At 28.2% G+C, this 20,931-nt stretch overlaps 1 protein-coding gene across 1 annotated transcript in view; it reads left to right on the top strand.

The window, feature by feature from the left end:
• LOC129985268 (frizzled-5-like) overlaps window positions 1-20,931 on the top strand; it is a 157,106-nt gene that overhangs the window by 132,451 nt on the left and 3,724 nt on the right. The window lies entirely within an intron of this gene.

Genomic DNA, 20,931 nt, shown 5'->3' with positions numbered 1-20,931 from the left:
TTTTGTAATCATAATCTGAAATAAAAATATTTATTTTCATAATTACTAAAATGTAAATGCAAATCTTGAGAATAATATTTTCTAACAAATCGTTAGATAATTGTATAAATTTATATAAAGTAAAAAAAAAAAAAAAAGAATCGCAGACATAAGGATAAAGTATTGAATCTCCAAAATCAAAATGCTTAATTTTGTTCCTCCTTTAGTACTCAATTTCTTTAATACAGAAGTCAGTCTTTAAACTAAATGGTTCAATACGACAGCAATTCATAAAAATTTTGAAAATGCTTTAGATTATTTTAAAATTAATTTAAAAATTGTTTAGAAGAAGCAAATGTTAAATCAGTCTTATTTTCCCAAAATCTGTTTTTAACTATGAGCATACAGGATCAAATTACAAGAATGTTTAGTATTGTCCATAAATATTTTTTAAAAAGAAAAAGAGGAACAGATCAAGTAATTAATCGTACAAAATCATTTACTTAGAAAAATTAGTCCAATTCAATAGCTTTATATCAATTTATCAGTTAAAATTTCTTTACAACAAATTTAAAATATAATTTAAAAGTAAATTATACTTTCAGTTTTACAATGAATTTTTTATATAAATTGGTCGATACTTTTAATAACATTACTTCTTGGATACTTAGTAATTTTTATATTTAAAATAGTTTTCCTTTGGAGTATGTTGAAAAACATATTGAAAATCAAACTGGTTAAAATCGAAAACAAAATCTTCATAAATTCTAAAAAAAGGATATCAAAAAGTATTTTTATTTCTTTTTAGCAAAAGGTGCCAGGAAAGCACGATAAATTACAAGGATTTGTTCTGAAATGGAAAATTTTACTTTCTATAAGAAATAAATCCAATTTCACCTCCTTTAGGCCTTTTTCAATTTCCAACAAATCTAAAAACACAAATTTCAGCAGAAAAAAGAAGACAACTGCAATTTTTTAAATGCTTAATAATTCCTCCTTCCCACAAAAAAAAAAAAAAAAAAAAAAAAAAAGAAGGAAATAATAAAATAAAAAAATAGAAAAATATATCTGGAAATCATCGCAGGCAATGACAAATTGATTCCAATTTGTTGTTGAAAATCCTAAAAAGAATATCTAGAAAAACGCAAAATCCTTAGCATGGAATATTTCTAGACAGAAAGCCACAAAAGCAAAAAAAGCAAGTAAAAAAAAAAAAAAACCTTAAGCTGGAAGGAACCTTGTAGTATTTTGACGGGTGATATCAGGAAACTGATAACTACTGGAGAGCTATGCGGTTCAAAGCGTTAGACCGGCAGACATTTCATCTTCAAAGGACCTCAAAGTTGTGGATGATGGATTGGCGTGGAAATTCCACTTCAGGGTAGCCAATCCCTCATTAATCGGCCGATGCATCATTCCTGTATACCGGGATGTTTTCCTGCCTACGAATAAATGTCACGCTAAAAAGGTCGCAATCTTTCATACTGACGCCTTCCAGAGGCAGCAGCAGCAAACTTATCGATTCCGAAGAGAGGCTGAGATGTTGGAGGTTGAAAAGATTCAATTATGTATTTGAGCAAGATTTTTGAAATTTGATATGCTTGCTCAAAGGAACAAGGCATGAAGTTGGTGATAAGGTTTTCATGGCAGCCACTTTCCGAAGATGAAAGAGTATAGTTTTCGTAGTAACTGTATAGGGACGAATTTATTTGTGAAGCTGGAATTATTGCATCAAAATTTTATACATTTTTTATCAAAAGTTTATACATATTTTATCAAAAGTTTATACATATTTTATCAAAAGTTTATACATATCGTATCAAAATTTTATATTTTTTATCAAAAGTTTATACATATTGTATCAAAATTTTATATTTTTTATCAAAAGTTTATACATATTGTATCAAAATTTTATATTTTTTATCAAAAGTTTATACATATTGTATCAAAATTTTATATTTTTTATCAAAAGTTTATACATATTGTATCAAAATTTTATATTTTTTATCAAAAGTTTATACATATCGTATCAAAATTTTATATTTTTTATCAAAAGTTTATACATATTGTATCAAAATTTTATATTTTTTATCAAAAGTTTATACATATTGTATCAAAATTTTATATTTTTTATCAAAAGTTTATACATATTGTATCAAAATTTTATATATTTTATCAAAAGTTTATACATATTTTATCAAAAGTTTATACATATTGTATCAAAAGTTTATACATATTGTATCAAAAGTTTATATTTTTTATCAAAAGTTTATACATATTGTATCAAAATTTTATATTTTTTATCAAAAGTTTATACATATTGTATCAAAATTTTATATTTTTTATCAAAAGTTTATATATATTTTATCAAAAGTTTATACATGATTTATATTTTTATATAATATTAACTCATAGCCGCTTAGCAAATTTTATATCGAAGTTTTAGATCATCACTTTAATTCAACATTTGAGAATTTATGTATATTAACATTTCATGTTTTTGTATCAACGAAAATTTTTGGCTCATTTAATCTACCACATTATGATATAACAACACTGAAATAGACAAAGACGGCTGAGTGAATTTCGCATAAAAATGTTCAATAGATAGGATATATTCAGCAAATGAACAGTAAGGTATATTAAATAATAAATTTTTGAAATTTCAGGGAAATATTATTAAGAAAATGTAATCTTTTTGTTACTTTCAAGGCTTCTTACATTGTAAGAATCCTTTGAGAGGCTTAAATGCTTACATAAAAACCTCGTTATTTTTCACACAAAAAAAAGATATTAAGGATTAAGTGTTCCAGATTTTGAAACTTAATCAAAATAGCATATCGTAAATTTAGTTTCAAAATACGGAGGAAAAAAAATGAATTGAAACTAAAATTGAATATCTTAAATTTAGTATTCATAAGGTTACGTGCCGAATCTCATTTATTTAAGTCATTGCATTTTTGAATGATCTCGGTTAATTTTTTTCTGTACAATGTGTTTGCTAATTTTAATAATTTTTTTAAATGTATTTTGCAACGATATTTTTGATTATTTTTATTATTGTTGTTGTGATAATACACGTTCTAAATGGCATGAAATATATTTTTACTTTCTTGTATACGTAGTACAGAGAAAGTATAGTTATCGTCAAAAAATGTGAACTCAAAATTTTCACGAATCTCCCTGTTTTAGAAATCGGGATCGAAGAACACATTTTTAGAAAATGCCAGTCTGTTTGTCACAAAGATAACTCAAAAATGGTTTGAGCTGGACGGATGAAATTTGGTATGGTGTTCAGATTTGGAGATTTCTATCAAATTGTGATAAAAATCCGCTCAGAGAAAGTCTGTTCGTCTAACTGCTCGAATAAAAGTTAATGCAATAACTACAAAACGAACAGAGTTAGATAAATAAAAGTTGGCACATAGATTTAACATCTATAGTGTTATCTGTCAAATTTTGAGTCAAATCCAGCAAAGGATTGATCATCTGTCGGTCTCTACTTTCAGAAACATATAAACGAGATTGCTCAAAATCGTATTGACTTAAAATATATCAAATTCGGTATAGGATTTTGTGAAATACAATTATATCCTATGCCAAATTTTTATTTCCATAGGGTTCAAAAAGGCACCTAAAACACAAATTCGATTCTTGAATACAAATAACCGCATGCTAGAAAGTAATCGCCAAAAAACTCGCCAAGGTTGTCACGATAGGTTCATTAAAAATGCTAAGTTCTCACCAATGGTAAATATTTCGTAATTATTGTACAACAGTGCCATGAAAGGCATTTTATGCGATGATATCTTTATTAGAAAATGTGCGAGAAAGTTTTTAGGAGACCACTCTCATTGGTTTATCTGCAAATAAAACAAAGATAGAGGAATCCAGTCACAAACGTTGTCATGCTACGATGTTTTGGATTAGAGGTTTGAACCTTAGTTTTTATTATTATTATTTTATAAAGATTTTCTTTTAAATATATTTGCATCATGCAAATATTTATGACAACGAAATATTAACAATTGAATAGAACGAGCATAAAACAACTGGAATAAAAAAAAATTAACAGACATCAGCTGCCATACAAATAATCACTGTTAAATTAGCCTTCCCTTTCAAAATAACAAGAAATACGAGAATTTATTTTCAATAGATCTTCGACTTTACCAAGAAACTAAATATAGTATAGGTTTATACTAAGAAAAAAAAATTCCAGACTCCAGCAAATCACTGTTCAATACATCATCTCAGTTCAAACTAGTTCAATTCATCGTTTTATTAGATTTGCAGCTGTCGAACTGGCCTTTTTGACGCCTTCGTCACCGGTTTTTATTCACTTGCAGGTGTGTCTGCTAAAGCGGTGTTTATATTTGTCAAAATAAATAAACCTAAAGGCATAATATAAATAATCAAGGACATATACATTTACTGAATTTGCTTTGCTGTCATCAGATGTCTTCAGAAATTAATTTTATGCAGCAAATCAATGCTGGTTATTCCTTTATAGACATATGACTCACATCGGCTATATAAAGACAGAAATAAAAAATTTCGGGAGATTTTTAAATATCTTTTTTTTTATACATGCGTGAATTTTGTCAGCCACATGCCGTCTATCGAAAGCATTTATGCTTTAAATTTATATGTTTTAAATATATATGTAAAACTGGAAAAAAAAAGAAAGAAAAAAAACTCATTATCAATGCATTTGATACATGAAATCTTGCACTTATTTTAGTTTGGCGACTGCTATGAAATGTCGATGTTTAGCGAAATTATGAAATTCTTTTTATTTAATATGCTCAATATTTGAACAGGTCTCTTTATAAAACCGTCATAATTTTGTTTCTAAGTCCATGTTTTGGTAAGTTACATTGATTTTTATATTTACAGTTACATACATTTTAACACTATTTTACATCTTATGGTGCTATTTTCTCAAATGTTAGAATGTTTTTAAAGGAAACCTCATAAATTAAAATCTCATGCATATTTTTTGTTCAAATTTGGTACAATAATTTCTCAAAATGTCCTGCAGTTCCTGAACTAGAGATTAAGTAATCTATTCATTTACAAATATTTTATAGCTATTTTAGTGTTTCGTAGTGTGAAAAAAAATTGAAAATTTCATGTCATTTATCAGTCGAACCCCAATTTTAAAGAATGGACAGAAACAGAGCTTATTTTTTAGTTCAGGAACAGGATATTATATTTCTTAAGCTCTCTGCAAAATATTAAACAAATAATTTCGTAAATGACTAAACTAAAAGATTTTTACTTTATACCCCTTACTAACCAAAAAAGAAAAAGAAAATCAATTTAAAAAAAACTTGCTATTTAATTCGTATACTTTGATTTCATACATTTTTCCTACCTTTTTTTTTTATTCAAAAATTTAAGAATGCGACTATTTTCGAATGTAATAAACTGATATTTTAACACCTGGAATTTTAAAAATTTCAATCATTTATTTATATTACCAAAATCTTTTTGCGTTTTACTATCAGATTTTTTATTTTTCTTTTAACATACAAATCTTTCTGTACAAAATTTTTCAACATTTTTAACAAGCAAAATACAGAGAAAAAACTTAACTTATATTAAACTTCTATTTTCATCAGTTTTTTCCAAGATTTATTTAATTTTATGGAACAGAAAATCATCGAAAATGAAAATTAAAGGATCATTGATAAATCCTGAACTTTCATTGTAGCATAATCCAGTCAAAATAGTCCTCAACTTTACCGAAAATAAAAAGTTCTCAATCATCATCTCTAGTATCAAACATCTCTTTCTCTAACAATGTGCAGAAAATAAATAAATAAAATGTTAGGCTAAAAAATCTTATGGAATTTATTATTCTTTAATAGAAATAATTTATATACTTAAGTTCGAAAAGTTTTATGGTTTTACTTCGCAGCAAATGGATTTTATTTACGAGGAAAATGGCATGGTCTAATGTAGTAAATGCTATTAATGATTGAATACTCATGTTGAAATTCTTCATATGATAAGCATTTTGCAGGTTTTAAATGTTTATAATTTTTTGTATTAAAAAAATATCGAACAAATCTCTTATTTAATAATATTTATGTAAGGCATATTAGAAAATAAATTATATGACGTGACATGCATGACAAAAAAAAAAAAAAAATCGATCAAAACGCTTATACGGGCACATAATTGGTCTTAGAGCTGCCAAACATAATTACTTCATGGGTAACATTAACTTTCTGAATATCTTAATTAAAATTTAAAAAAAAAAATTAATCAAATTGCAATAAATTTTTCTCAATATTGAAGCATATTATAACCTCAAAAAACTTCATTTTAACACTATTTTAAAATAAAAAAAAAATTTCAATGATGCCATCGTTATACATGCACGTTATACATGCACGTTATCGATGCCATATAATTAACGGCAAATTTTAAAATTAGATAAAAAATAAATGCGTCCAGCCTAAAACAGTATCATGCTGTTTTAAATTAAAAACTTAAATCTTCATTAATTTTTTATTTAAATTATTTTCTGTTTTTTAAAAATTAATATAAATATAAATGCATTCAGTCTAAAACAATATCTGCTATGATATTTTGAATTAAAAGCTCGAATCATCGTTAATTTTTTTATTAAATTTTTCTTCGATTTTTTTTTATTAAATTTTTCTTCGATTTTTTTAAACTTGAGTTCTATAGCTTCTCAGATTCATTATCTAGTATAGCCATTGGTATAAAGCCATAAATTTATTTTATTAATGATCAACTAATAATTAATTATGATAATATTTAACCAGCGCGAATGAAAAACAATTCTTGAAACCAATTACAAAATTCCATTTAGATGAATATGAAACAAATTTAATTAAATAAAAATATCTAAAAATAATAAAATATCCTTCAGACATCACAAATTTCAAAATCCGTTACCCAATTGTTTATTAAAGCTGCCTTATAAAATGCAAAGTATTCATATCAAAATTTTTGAAAAAAATTCTTCATCAAAATATCCTTACAACTATAACTTCCATAGAATGATTAATGAGCGGAAACAGTACTTCTGGGAAGTTAATTAAAAATTAAATGCGCCACCGGAGATTTAATAAGGGATGTTAATTAAAATGAATGATGGAAATACTTTAGATAGACAACTATGAGAAGTAAAATGCGTTTAAACATTTCAACTTTTTTTTTTTCCTTCAAAGGAAGATATAATTAGCATCAGTTGTTTACACTCAAAATAAAATATGATAAATTTTCGTTTGCAAACAACTTTTGGTTCTGATTTTAATTAAGATTAGATTTATGCAATGGTATACTGACTTATTAGTATAGTGAATAAAATATTTTTTTTCTCGCAAGTTAAAGAATAATTTTAAAAATAAATCTGGAAATATATGAGAAAAAAAATTGATTTGAAAGTGTTTAAATTAAGCCTAATTAAAGGAATAGTTTCCATTATGTTTACACTAAATTAAAACGATGGATAATGTTACTGATACTATCAAAATTATTAATAATGCTTTTATATCTATTAACACATTTCATTAAATTATATTCGTTTAGATTGCAATTTCGTAATTTAATTCCTGTTTTTCATTTTATATATATATATCATACATTTTAAATTGAATAACAGTAAGTTAAGTTAACCCTTTCTAGGGCCGTGGGAAGTATGCTTCCCACCAAATTTATCAATCTTTTCCAAATTTATCAATCAATTATGTAGGTGGGCATAAGTTCTGACAATTTTTTTTAGTAAGTCAGAAACTTAGATGCTTCAGTTCTTTATCTCACACAAAATGACGTGTCTTGATTTGTTACTTAATTACTAATTAACCAAATTAATTAATGAATCAAATTAAACGTATCTAATAAGTTAAATGAATCCCTTTTCTTATTCTAATTTCAAAACTAAAAATATTTTAACATAATATGACTAGAAAAAATGGCCCTTTAAAGGGTTAAAGCGATGGGTAATATTACAGAGATTATCAAAATTATTAACACAGCTTTAATTTTAGTTAACACATTTCATTAGATTGCGTTTGATTAGATTAAAAATTGCACTTACGTATTTTAATTCCCCTTTTCATTTTATAAATACTTATGCCATACATTTTAAATTGAATAATAATAAATTAAACTTTGAATTCCAAATTGAATAGTATTCTATCTACTTCCTTCCCTATATTCTGTTTATATTTATTCATTTTCTCACAAATAAATAAATAATAATGTTTCCAACATTTGTAATCATTCATCAAGAAAAACATTAATTTTGAGAAAAATGATATCGGCTAAAAGTAAACTCGATGTGGTCATAGATCAAAATTTCAACAATGGAATCGCATTCCCAACTACAGTTTCAATAACAGTTATTGAGGTTGTTTCTGCCAAATTCATAAATATTTATGAGCAAAACCGAGTTCAGCAAATCCTTCTTTATTCAAAACATTTAATTAAATTTCGAATTTGTATGTCTTAGAGGAAGGAATATATATATATTTCGCGCACAGATATAATAGCTGTATCTTTTTTAATTTAACAAGGTATCGTGTATCATATAATCTGAAAGGGAAATAAAGTAAAAAACACTCGTTGCATTTGAAATATTTTAAATATATTTGTTGTCTAAGCTCGATTTTAAGGTTATATTATATATATATATATATATTCAAGTGTTAATAGATTTTTTAATTAAAAATGATATATCTCTATAACAATGTAACATCAATATGGCAACATCATGACATCAATATGGAAACATAACATCAATGTGGCAACATCATAACGTCAATATGGAAACATAACATTAATGTGGCAACATCATAACGTCAATATGGAAACATAACATTAATGTGGCAACATCATAACATCAATATGGAAACATAGCATCAATATGGCAACATCATAACATCAATGTGGCATATATTTTCTTAATTTCTTTTTCTGAAGTCACATAAAGAAATTTTAACTTCCATCTGACTTTCTTTCAAAATGCTGCAAGTTTTCTCAGCTGCGACCAGGCAGGTGAACAAAACTAGCCTGCCCCAAGAAAAATCGCCCCCCCCCCCTCTACCTCATTCCACCCTTGATATTTTCCATTTTCCCCTTGTAGTCCCAAACCAATCCTGACCAGCATTCCAATCCAGTCTTGTCTTCGGGTCCGCCTACCTGGTTAGCACTCTTTTGTGTGCAAACGGTAGATAATCATCTCTGCCATCCCCTTCCCCAAGAATTCATCACTTGAAAACCTGTTTGGGGCTGTCACCCGGAGCGCGACCAAACGTAAACAAAACTCTTCTTCGAATCTCGTTGTGAAATACAACACGCGTATCGCCTGCTAAGATCTGAGACTGAAAACGGTTCCTTGGTGGGGACCGTCGCCAGGAAGATTCTTGGAGAGGAAAGTAATAAATCTGATGGACCGGATGTTTGCCGTGCTTACAAGCTATCCTTCAGGAAAATGGCTATTCGTTGTAGGATTAAAATGTTTGAATAAGTTGCTGTAAAAATGTGCTAGGTAGGTAGGTTGTATATTAATATAGTGTACTATTTTTGTTTTAAGTATTGTAAGTACTGTACCTGGTATTATTGGATGATGATGGAATCAATCGTTTTGTCCATCATTTGAGACTAGAACCGATACAAAGAAATTTGGGCAATGGACCTTTATTATCGCACTAAACTTTATTAATGCGCATAAAAAAAGCGATGAATAATATATTTAAAAGAAAAAAAATCTTCCTTAGTGGCGATAGATTCACGATGATTATCAAAAAGTAGTATTCGCAAACGTAACAATCAACGAAAAATGAATTCAGGCTTAATCCTCCAATGCATCATGTAGGCATTTGGCTACAAATTGTATTTCCATTTATAAGCTTTGCATGAACGGTTTCAAAAAGCAACAATGAGTGATTGGAAATCTTTTTTTTAATGCGTTTTGATAAACATTTGTAGAAAACACCGATATATGACAAGAGCGGTACTGGAATTAGATTTAAACTGGAAACTTAGAAAAATATCAAAGTGTCTGTTGAATGAATTATTCTACCATTAAAATATTTTCTATTATTATAATTCTACCATTATAATAATAGAAAAATATTTTATTTCTATTATGAAAAATATATTGGTAAAAAAAAGGACTTTTATTTTTATAGAATTGTTATAACGTGATTTATGCCCATGGGATATTGTTTAATTCACATTGTAGCCAACCGGTACATTTTAATTGTTTTGTTAAAATTTCACCAGAAGAAATAAACTAAAATGCTTTGAATAAATTTTCTAAATTATATGCAACTATTCAAAACAGATTTATTTTTCTCGTAAAAAATGAAAAGTCATGCATTCTAGGATTAAGAATTTGCACAAAATGTTAACTTCAACCGCCTCTTTGATTCGAAAATCGAACTTCATGACATTATTTTTGTAAGTCATTATTTAGTCATACAATATTAGTTTTAATATTTTAGTCAGTATTTAGTCATACAATATTAGTTTTAATATTTTAGTCAGTATTTAGTCATACAATATTAGTTTTCATATTTTAGTCAGTATTTAGTCATACAATATTAGTTTTAATATTTTAGTCAGTATTTAGTCATACAATATTAGTTTTAATATTTTAGTCAGTATTTAGTCATACAATAATAGTTTTTGAATATGATTTTTTTTCTCAATCTGTGAATTCTGACTGATAGAAAAGTGCTTACGGGCAGTTTTTGACGGCTCCATTTTTTACAACTAACTAGCTCCATTTTTCAAAAAAGCAGTTGTTGACATGAAAATTTTATTAGTTATTCCCTCATAAATAATATGTTCTTAAATAAAACCAAAACTTTTTGCTCAAATTTTTAAAAAGAAAACTTTTCCGAACTTTTTTTTTAAATTTACTACCGATTTTATTAAATATCATTACCTTTCTAAACTCATTTTATATGTATTTTTAACACCACAATCTTATAATATAAAGATTTCTTCAAAAAGTTAATAGCTGTTTATTAAGTGCTAAAAATCGTTGTTAAAACGTTCACCCGTGTATCCACTAACATACTGTTTGCAGGCTTAAAGACCTATTTTGGATAGTCAGTTCAAGAACATAAGTGAGTAAAATTGCTGTTATGTATTTTCTTCTGAAAAAGGGCTATTCAACTGAATTAAATAATCATTTATGAAATTATGTTTAAATAGCTTTGATAATAGATGTTAGTATAAATGAAATTAATATATTATTTATCAAATAATATTATTCTAAATTTAATCAACTATTTGTTTCTAACGTGCATTCAAAATATCTTTTTGTTAAAAGTAAAAAAAAAGTAGAAATATTAATTATTATAAACGTTTAAGAAAACTTTTGACGGCTGTCTTAATGTTTTTATTACTAAAGTTGCAAACAGATTTTTTTCCCCCTAATGGATTAATATTTTTATATTTTAATTTAAGAAGTTCGAAGAAAAAAATTTTGATTCATAATTTTAATATGTTAATTTAATTTCCTGATTTTAATACATTTTTAATTTCTAACGTAATTGAATAGTATACGAAAGTATGCGAAACTCGAATGAACAATTCATTTTCAATTGAAAGTATATAGTATACGAAAAAGCCGAGGCTGGTACCTCCCCGCTGATTTTATAAATAACTAGCCCTTTGGCCACCAGCTTGTTTGTCCAGATTTGTATGAAACAATTAATACGGAATAGTTAAGTCAAAGCGATCACCCTTCTGGCGACGGTTAAATCTATTTTGGCGCTTGATGAATTTTCTGTTTGGCGTCTATTTCTTGATTACTTTTACTTCTTGTTTCCTCTGACTAAATAGAATGCCAATCATCTCCAAAGCATTCAATATTTTGCAGTTTCAGTAATTAGCGAAGCCTTCCGTTAAATTCAGTTGCAAAACGATTCAACGAAACAGTCGGAAAAGTTTATATAGGGATTTGTTCATTAGTTATTCTCGTTGCCATTCAGCAATAGTTAATAAGAGTAATTTCTGTACCATGTACATTAGCGTTTTATATACGTAGATTTTGATTTCATGAATTGAAAAACTCGTTCCATTTTGATCTAATCTAAACTATATGGATAAGTTGCTTTTTTTATATTCCAGATTTAAAGAATTCCTATATAACTTTATACGTTTACATTAATTTAAAAGATTACTAATTCCATTCTTTTATTGTTTAATTCGTCTAAGATGCTTGTGAAAAAAAAAATTCTCCCATTCTCATTCTAATTATTATTTTAAGGCTCCTAAGTCAATAATTCTAAGCCTTCTAATTATATAGGAGATCTATACATACAATAAAGTAATTCGTGTGTGAAGGCGTCATATATGTATATTTGACTTTCTAGCTGCACGCACGTTTTCAATACATCATTAGGTGACAGGCAGATGATCATCAAGCATTTCGAGAGCTGTCATTTTGCGTTCCGGTCCTCTGATAGATTAGAAGAAAATAATGATGTCTGTTGGTTCTAATTTTTTTTCTTCTATTTTTGTAGTTGAATATCGAAGCATGATAAATGTATAATAAGCAAAGGCACTGTTTTTTTTTTTTTTTGACAATATCAAGGTCTTTATTTATTTATTTATTGTCTCTTCTCAAGTGTAAGTCTGTCGTATATTGTTAAGAGCATTTCATTAGCTAGATAGAAATCTAATATTGTGCCGTTTGTGCTGTTGTTGCTATTAGTCCTGAATCTCACAAAACGATGTTAATAATAACTAGTCGCCTTGGGAGATCATTTAGTTCACCGGGATTTATGATTGCTGAAAATTTCTATCAAATATTTTGTTCAACTGTATCTTAATGGCTTCCACGGTAAAATATTTTTTTTCAATTCCAAATTTTAATAGATACATAAGTTATATTATTTTAGAAGCCTACGTCATTCTTTTTGTAGAGCTATGCATTTAAAAAAATTTTTTTTTTTGCCTGTAATCCTTTAACTCTAATTATACCACAGGGAAAAGCTGTAGCGCATAAAAATTAGTGTCCCTTAAAAAATTTCTTCGTTGCCTGATTCCGAAGTTAAATTTCAAAAATTTTATTAAATCATATCGTATACAAAAAACCTACTCAATATCGAAAAATAAGCCAAATCTTTATATTTTGATGACTAAAAATGAAAAAAATATCAGTATGAAATATTAGTAGCAAAAGTGAAAACGATTTGAATTTTACTACAGCAAATATATTATTGTAAGATAAGCTTAAAATAGTTTTTTTAATTAATTAAAAATCGGAGAAAATGATGCGGCAAAAAAAAAAAAATGAATTTTTGAATTTTAAGATAATATAAAAATAAATATTGCGCTCTAACACCCTTGAATTTATTGTGGATGGTCAATCCTTTGTTAAATTTGGTTCAGAATTTGAAAGAAGTCTAGACTATGAATGATAATTCTTTGCATCTAATTTTATCTATCTAGCTCTTTTCGTTTTGTAGATATCGTGTTAAATTCTATTCGAACAGCCAGACGGACAAACTTTCTCTGAGCGAATTTTGCTTAAATTTTGATAGAATTCTACAAATTATATATAAAGGCCGTATACCAAATTTCATCCTTCCAGATCAAAGCGTTTTTGAATTATCTTAGTCACAGACAGGCAGGCAGGCTTTTTCCAAAAATGTGTTTTTCGAACACAGGGAGATCTAAAACGTGGATATTTGTCAAAATCTCCAGTTCGAATTTTTTTGACGAGAAAGTATACTAACCATATTATATAAATACTAATCGTTCGAGTATACTAATCATTCATAAATTAGAAAGCATACTAATCATTCGTAAACTAGAAAGCATACTAATCATTCGTAAACGAGAAAGGATACTAATCATTCGTAAACTAGAAAGCATACTAATCATTCGTAAACTAGAAAGCATACTAATCATTCGTAAACTAGAAAGCATACTAATCATTCGTAAACTAGAAAGCATACTAATCATTCGTAAACTAGAAAGCATACTAATCATTCGTAAACTAGAAAGCATACTAATCATTCGCAAACTAGAAAGGATACTAATCATTCGTAAACTAGAAAGCATACTAATCATTCGTAAACTAGAAAGCATACTAATCATTCGTAAACTAGAAAGCATACTAATCATTCGTAAACTAGAAAGCATAATAATCATTGTAAACTAGAAAGGATACTAATCATTCGTAAACGAGAAAGTATACTAAGCATTCGTATACGAGAAAGTAAAAATAAACTAAAAATTTCTTCAATATTTTTTACTAAGAATTTATTTTTTCTTTTAATTTTGTGGTAAGTTTTACATAATCATTTCCTAACTAGAATCAGTTCCATACTTGAAATATTCACGACAGACATTATATTTACTAAGCCATGGAATGAAGTCTTGAAACTAATTGATTTTATTGATTAATCTCTTCTTTAAGCGACCCCCAAAAGTGGTTCATTTGTTTAATCTATTGGGTTAAAAATATTTTAATGTTACACTAAGAATGATCACTTAATTCTAAGCTCAGTCAAAATTCCTTGATATTGACTTTACTATCAATATCTGGATCGCTGTGAAACCATTGTAAAAAAAATATAACTTAAAATTTTGTCTAGATTCTCTGAATGCGAATGTGCTGCTTTTAGGTACATTCCTATAGGAAGATTACCTATTGCAATGGATCTCTTGAAAAGACTGGGAAAATTTCTTCAGATCTTCACCAATCATGGTCCTTACAAACCAAAACAATTTGGATTATAGCTGGTTGAAATATGTTGTTAAAGATGTAAAAATCTTGGACGAGTTCGCAAATCACTCATTTATCTCTCAAAGAGGATGGAAATGGTGGTGGTGGTGGTGGGGGGTGAAATTTTCATTTATTTATAATTTTCGTAATATTAAAGACAGAAAAACAGATCCACTAGCTAAATTAACACCTCAATAAGACGAACCACTTTTGTATCTAAAGTTTTTCGATAATTGCAATATCTTAGAAGTTGGAGGCTGAAAAGTCATTTTCACGCCATAATTTTGACTGTTTCTAACACCAACAATTTATGTTGCCAGATAGTAACTCAAATGTAAAGGAATCTACCTTTGCCTTCCAGCTTGCCCAGATGATTTTTTTTTAATCAGCGCCTTTGTTATTACTTATACCAAAAAAAGTCACACAATTAAGTTATTAAATTTCTAGAGAAATGGTTGAATCGTTGCTAAATTTAGATTTCATTGCTTCATCACGAACTAAATAATTACTTTATTATTCTTTACATGCATCTGCGAGGTAGTTCAGGTGTTCTAACAATCAAACCATCCGCATACAAATAATAATAAAATATTATGGACTTTCTAAATGTGTATTACTTCCTTTATGTGCACCCTATAAGCATCATTGTAGAATTATGCTAATAAATACTAACTCAAACAAAGAAAATGGCTTAACTGAAATTTCACCAAACAATCACGATGTCAATAATCTTTTTATCGTTTTCTGATCCTCCGAGGTACCCCCATTAAATTAACTGTTGCCAACATGGTATTTAAATACAGGTCAAAACAATTTCCATCTAATTTTTTTTTAAAAAAAAGATTCATTATTATTTCTCTTTGTTTGTGATGATCAATTCTATGTAATGCGAATCAAATCATGTATAATCCACTCGCTGTAAAGCAACAATGTACAGTCGTATTGTAGATGTGAAGACGGTCCCTTAACAACAGCAATTGAGCGTAACCTAATGGAGCAATTAGGACTGCCTGCTGTAGTCGCGTGCTTATGGCCAACGACGATTATATCTTTTCCCAACACGGAGTTAAAATGGGAGCCAAAGAAATAAAAGATCGTTTTGCTTGTAGCTGCAAGAAGGACTGTCAATCCACCCGCCCTACAGCTTACCTATGGGCACTTACCAGGGCCCATTTGCATCCAGCTTTTGGATTGGATTATTCGGCAGGAAAAGGTTCATGGTTTTGCGGGAACACCCGAGTCATTTCTAAGAGTTTTAGTCTTAATAGTTCCTAATTCAGCACGCCGTGTGAAAATTAATTTCATGTATTAAAATTCGCTTTTCTTTCTCTTAATGAATGTTGGTGGAATTAATAAAAGACTAAAAGGTACTGATAATTGACTAAATCTAAATCCAGAAGTTGAAGTATTAACTACATCTAAGATCTGTTATCAACATTAATTACGATATTAACTAAATATAAAAGATAAATGTTTTTCTTATTATTTTTAATTTTAAAACCATGAAGAAGAATCGAGCAATGTGCCATATGGTATCTAATTTGGATTAGTGAATTGCAATAGTATCTAAATATAAAAGATAAATGTTTTTGTTATTATTTTTAAAATCAAGAATAAGAATAAACCAATATGGCCCTATGGTATCTAACTTGGATTAATAAATGATTTGATGGGGCAAGACTAATAACCTTCCAGGAAATTCATACTTTTTTTGGGGGGGGGGGAGGTTTCCTGGTCCTAATATTTCATAACAGTTCCGGTTTCACAAACCTGCTTCCATTTTAATTATATTTAAAAATAAATGCCGTGAAATGGTCCTTTTATTATTTTTTCTTTCTTTAAACTTTTATACAAGTGAAAAGAATTTCAATCTCATTTTCGCCTGAAAAATTTCAGCTTTCACAATATTGGAAAATATTTTAATCCTGTCCAGATTAACAAGATTAACAGATCCAGCTGCCTAAAATCTTGAACTCTGAAAAAAAAATCCAAGATCATCAGATTTCTTTGCTTTAATTTCATTATCTTATTTTGTGTTTTCATTTAATTCAGTCAGTCATGGTAATGGAACTAAATCAAAATCTGATACAGTTTAAATTTTAGATTATTATTCTTAAGATTTTTTTTTTCCATGCTTTCAAAATAATTTGTAGATTAAAGTTTTTAGATCATTTATTTATTCTATTTATTTTTCAGCCCACTGATGTACTACAAATCCCTCACAAGTTTAAGTATTTAAAATTAGTCAAAAATGTTTCAGACCTTTATTTCCCAATTTTTTTTTTAAATTAAAAAAATAATTTTTTTATATGAGAAATATTGAAACCAATTCTCCAGAATGCGTCATTAGTTAAATGTTTTGTTACGTCAGTTTAGTGAAATAAGTGTTAGTTAAAAACTATTAATGTAAATATTAAAATTTAATCGATAAAAATTATATGTTTTTGAAGTTTGAATAGGGCAACAGAAGCCCAATCTTGCATTTCTGAAGACCTTCCTCACAGTGTTTAATCTTTCTTTAGTTCCAACTAAAGATAAATAAAAAGGCATACAATTACCAAAATAGAAATTTGGGTAATTTTGGCGATATGTTTCAAATCAAAATAATTATCTAAATAGTATGTAATTACAAATACTGATGTAAAAATGAAATTTAAATTCCTGCAATATTGCCCTGAACGAACCGACTTAAGTTAGCTATTTACAACTTAATATGACTTATAATTAATGACACCAGCCAAATAAATCATCTTGAGGAATTTTAAACTTATTTTTAATTCTAACTTCACGATTCATACGTTTCTCATACCATATAACAGCACTATATTTGTATTTGATTAAACACTTATTAGAATTGCAGGAATTTTTTCGATAGGCAGGGGCCATTTCGTGAGATTTCGATCTGAATTCAGAGAACAGCCCTAGTAATTAATATCATGTTCTTTTTTTTTTCTTTTTTCATTTTCTTAATCTTTATTAATGAATGTTGTAGAAAATAATAGTGGATTGTGAAACATTAATGACTCTCTAAACCTATTATAAGGATAACATTAATCTTAGCAGTCAATAAAAAAAAATCTTTAAAAGTTTTTTTTACAAATTATTTCTAATTTTAAGTGGATTGTTTGCACCTTACCTTAATGCTTTTCTAATTATTAATTTAAATTTAAAGCTGTAATTAATTTTAAACAAATTTATGATTAACTTTTTTTTTTATAAGAAAAGAGTTCAGGATTTTAGGAGCAGACTAGAATTGTTTCGGGTGATTTTGAGTTCAATATTCATAATTCTGTAATTAATTTCATATATAGTAAGCGATATAATATATTTCAAATTTTCATTTGCATCTAACTTGCAGATTTTTTTAGAACAAAGTTAGTTGGTATGAAAAAGTTTATAATTTTACAATTACCACTCCCCTCCCAAATTCTTCTTTTATTATTAATAGTTTATGGTACACAGTATTTACCTACAGTAATTAAATTCAATTTTAGCTATCTGTAATTAATTTGATTCTCTTGACATAGCTACATCATCAGTATGATTTGTTTTTAACTCCAGAATTACCAAACCAATCAAAAGGACTGGTCATTCAATCTATGCCTATGCCGATCTCTGGTAATTTTAGAATTGAAATGAACTCTAAAATATAGGTGGGCAAAAGCTACCTCCAGGTTAATAGATTTCCTTTCTAGGGAAAACTTCCGAATAAAATATACGAGAGATAATAGGAGATAAGGATTCTATCTTTAGACTCTTTATTCAGTAATGATAAAGATCAGATAAAAAAACATCCATTGAGATGTGAAAAAAAAAATATATATAATGTGAATCTTAATAACTTAAGGCAAAATCATGACAATATAAAGTTGGCCAAAAAAAAAAAAAAAAAGATAAAGTAAAATAATTTTTCTTTGTTTAATAGTTGAATAAAAATTAATAAAAGCGAATTTTTGTTTTGTTTACACCGCGAAATGTTGATAACTGCTTATTTTACTCAAAATAACTTTTTAAAATATTTTATGCAAAAGTTTATTTCTCAAGGTCTATTTGAGATATAAAGATGAGAAGCTTCCGGAATGGTGGTTGGTTCATGCGCCCTGCGCCCTGGTGGTTACAGAAATGGAGTGGAGAAGTTTGTTGGCCAACCCCTATCGATGACGGAACATACATTCTACAGGATAATTTATAATGCGTTCGATAGCTCTTAGGACATTAGTTCCGGCTACTCAAAACAACCGTTTGCGGCTATTCAAAAGATTAAATATTTTTTTCTCTGAAAAAGAAAAAGCATGCACATCTATAAAGTAATTGACTAAAATCCAAAAAAATCAGCCCCCAGCACTGGACCTATTTCGGCAATTTTTATTTCCTTTTGTAGCTTATAGCTCCCATATACGTAAAAGTTTTTATTTACATCCCTCTCCTCCCCCCCCCCATTCTAAAAAAATCTATAATATTTCACTGAACATTCTTAATGAAGGGGGAAAAAAAGGCACACTAGAGATCTCCAACCTCAATTACTGCACCGATTTTGCCAAAGGTCATGTTGTTTGAAAATTCATGATCTCCAAATGCGTTATCAACAGTTGCCTACCCTCTTTCCTCTTCCTTTCTCGAAAAATATCACAAAATAAAGTAATAGCAGAGCTGCCAGACTCATCAACTGCTCCGATTTCGGCAATTTTATCCGTCAATTAATTTGAACTCTTTGCTAACTATGCTAACTAAGCAAAATGCTCTGCTTAGCTAATACAGTTTTTTTTTTTTTTTTTTTTTTTTTTTTTTGGTCGTGTGACTATTTTAAGCCAAATTTTTGCGCAGTAGCTTCTGAGGGTAAAGACCCCTGAGCATTCGAGGGCAGAAGTCTGACTTCTAGCTCAAATGAAGATAGCACACACACACTCGCTTGCGCAACCCCTTTTTACAGGGGGGGGGAGGGGGCCTCATTCACGCACCTCACAGAGAGAACACAAGGAAGAGAACAACCATGCCCGAACCAGAACTCGAACCCGGAACGCCTAGATCACGGGGAAGACGCGCTACCCCTAGGCGAGGACGCCGGCAGTTAATACAGTGTACATATAAATTAAAACGTTAATTTCCTTTGGTATAATTATATCTACTGCATCAAAGCCGTCTACTAAATTAATACTATTAATATGGTAGGCGAGCAGCTGGTCGACGAAGGCGGCTAACAAAAAGTAAACTTTTGAAAAGTTGGGAAATTCTTGAAAATTTCTATTAATAACTACTTCTACGTTAAAGCTCAGTTTTTTATGATATTGTCATTCCTTTACATATATATATATATAATTTATTCCAGAACTAAAAGCTTAGCTTCATTAATATTTCGATTTAAATTTCTTTATGTTTAAGATGCATTTCATTTTAGAACTGATTCGCGAATTCTCGAGGTTTTCCCAATACTCAGCTTTCTATTTTGTATTCCGTTTTATTTAATATCTTTTTTTCAGCCATTATGCAGAAAAAAGAAAGTGTATAAACTGTTTCCATTTTATTGCCCATAAACATGAATAACTAGAAATATCCCTGACAGGCCATTTTATCGTGACATTGCTACATCACGCTGACAGGGACAAACAAACAAGCATTGCAGTGCATTGTTTAAACACATGTTTTCATCTTATTGGAAAAATACTTTCAAATAGCATGTTGGAAGACCGTATACCAGCACGATACCGAAATGAACGTTAATTTTTGATCAGCTAAACAATATATTTGCCATTCTCTCGTTTAATCATTTTAGTTTGCGTGTGTATCGGTGTTTGTAATGTCTTCTAATCTTGCAAACGAAATATCATTTGAAATAGATATACCGAATGTTTATTTTACTTAATAATGTCGCGTTCTATGTTTTTATTGAAATTGTAGCTCGAAGAAATATGTTAAGAATTTAGTTTAGTGAAAAATGTAAAATATATTATATGCGTTTTAAGTTTTAAGATAAAGAATTAAATAGACGAGAAATTCACTTAAATGCTGTTGAAAGCTTATAGCTTATTTTAAAAAACTCATTCTCAATTCATATTTTTCATTACAAAAATTATTATTTATTTTTAAAGATTATTGAATATTGATTACATTTTATTGTAAAAAAATGTGTTTATTATTGTAAATGTAAAAATTAGCTTATATACATACATTTTTATTTGTCTGTCCTGTAACCGTTTGGTATGCCAATATTGAAAAAG

The sequence above is a fragment of the Argiope bruennichi genome, chromosome 9 (genome assembly GCF_947563725.1).
Source record: "Argiope bruennichi chromosome 9, qqArgBrue1.1, whole genome shotgun sequence".
NCBI classification, from domain to species: Eukaryota; Metazoa; Arthropoda; class Arachnida; order Araneae; family Araneidae; genus Argiope; species Argiope bruennichi.
This window is presented reverse-complemented; position numbering and strand designations above follow the sequence as displayed.